The sequence below is a fragment of the Saccopteryx bilineata genome, chromosome 10 (assembly GCF_036850765.1).
Source record: "Saccopteryx bilineata isolate mSacBil1 chromosome 10, mSacBil1_pri_phased_curated, whole genome shotgun sequence".
In the NCBI taxonomy this organism is placed as follows: Eukaryota; Metazoa; Chordata; class Mammalia; order Chiroptera; family Emballonuridae; genus Saccopteryx; species Saccopteryx bilineata.
Window position 1 is genome coordinate 44,706,376 of NC_089499.1, and position 1,713 is coordinate 44,708,088.

The 1,713-nt window shown below is 48.0% G+C and overlaps 1 non-coding gene across 1 annotated transcript; it reads right to left on the minus strand.

Moving 5' to 3' along the window:
• Positions 1-761: 761 nt before the first annotated feature.
• TRNAA-GGC (transfer RNA alanine (anticodon GGC)) lies at positions 762-837 on the minus strand. Its single transcript has one exon. It is a non-coding gene; the product is annotated as a tRNA-Ala (tRNA).
• Positions 838-1,713: the final 876 nt, after the last annotated feature.

Below are 1,713 nucleotides of genomic sequence, written 5' to 3' on the forward strand. Positions count from 1 at the left end.
TCATGACAGCAAGGTCTGCCTACGAGATAAAGACAGGCTGGCTTTTAGGCCAAGGTCGATTGGGTTGGCATAATGGTCCAGACCTAGTTGGATGCTGTGTCATGTATAGAGCCGGCTTCCTGGTCTCAGGCCTGGCATTGGGACCCAAGTCCCTCTCCACGCCCAGTTTCAATGGTTTTATGCTCTGAGGCAGGTGGCTTGGTTGCCTTGATCCCTGTGCTGCTCCTAGCTTCTCAGAGGAAGCCCCTTTCCTGTGTCTCCCAAACATTCTCTCCCTGCTTTCAAGGCAGTCTTTGTTTGCTTTGCAGTTGCCTGGTTCTCTTTTCCAGGTGCAGTCTATGGCTCTGAGCTTCTAGAAGGCTTTCTAATCCTTCCTGGGTACCTACTGTGTGCCAAGTACTTAGCCAGATGCTGGGAGCAGCCCTGCCCTCAAGTTGCTCACAGTTCAGTGGGATGGACAGACAAGGAATAAGGCTGTGACAAATCATTTTTCTGAAGCTGGAAACGGGGAGGCAGACAGACTCCCGCATGCGCCCGACCGGGATCCACCCAGCGCGCCAGGGGGCAATGCTCTGCCCATCCGGGGCATTGCTCTGTCGCGACCAGAGCCACTCTAGCGCCTGGGGCAGAGGCCAAGGAGCCATCCCCAGGGCCCGGGCCATCTTTTGCTCCAATGGAGCCTCGGCTGCGGGAGGGAAAGAGAGAGACAGAGAGGAAGGAGAGGGGGAGGGGTGGAGAAGCAGATGGGCGCCTCTCCTGTGTGCCCTGGCCGGGAATTGAACCCGGGACTTCCGCATGCCAGGCCGACGCTCTACCACTGAGCCAACCGGCCAGGGCTTCTCACACTGCTCTTTAGGGGATTTAGGGCACTTCTGAGCCAGATGAATGACCAGATCTTCTCTGACTCAGCTAACAAAACATGCTTACCTTTTGAGAATTTTGGTGCTGCCAGGAGATGCCTCTTCTTAAATCTTAATATTCTAGTTTTACAATTCTAAACTATTAAAAGATCATTTCTATCAAGAAAAGAGGAGGAGCGCTGTTGCCCACGTCTTGGGGAGGTTATACGTGGTGTGGTGGAAAGAACATGGGCTGGGGTTGCGTGAAGACAAATCTAATTCCTTCATTAGCCAAAGTCCTGAACCTCTCTGAGCCTCAGTTTCCTCACCTGTGAAATGAGTTGCTCTGAAGATTAAATGAGATAATTCATACAAAGCATTTACTGAAAATAGGTTGTGAAATTGGTACTTTTCTTATTTACCTTTTGCGCCTCCGTGAATAGCACTGGTTTTAGTTTTTTCACTACCATCTTCTTTCAAGGTCCAACTCAATTTTACCTCTACTAAAAATCAATCACAAAACCAAGCCAACATTGCCATTTCTGTTCTCTGAACTCAAATAACACTCTGACTCAGCTTTTAATAATTTAGAACTTAATTATCTATCATTTTATATTATTTTCTATTTATTTTATGACAGTCCTGTCTTTGAGTTAGCTTTTTTAATAAAGATTTTGATTATTAATTTTAGAGAGAGAAGGGGGGGGAGGAGCAGGAAGCATCAACTCATAGTAGTTGCTTCTTGTATGTGCCTTGATCTGGCAAGTCTGGGGTTTCGAACTGGCAACCTCAGCATTCCAGGGCGATGCTCTATCCACTGTGCACCATAGGTCAGGCTCAAGTTAGATTTTAACTGCTTTTTCCTAGGTGCCTC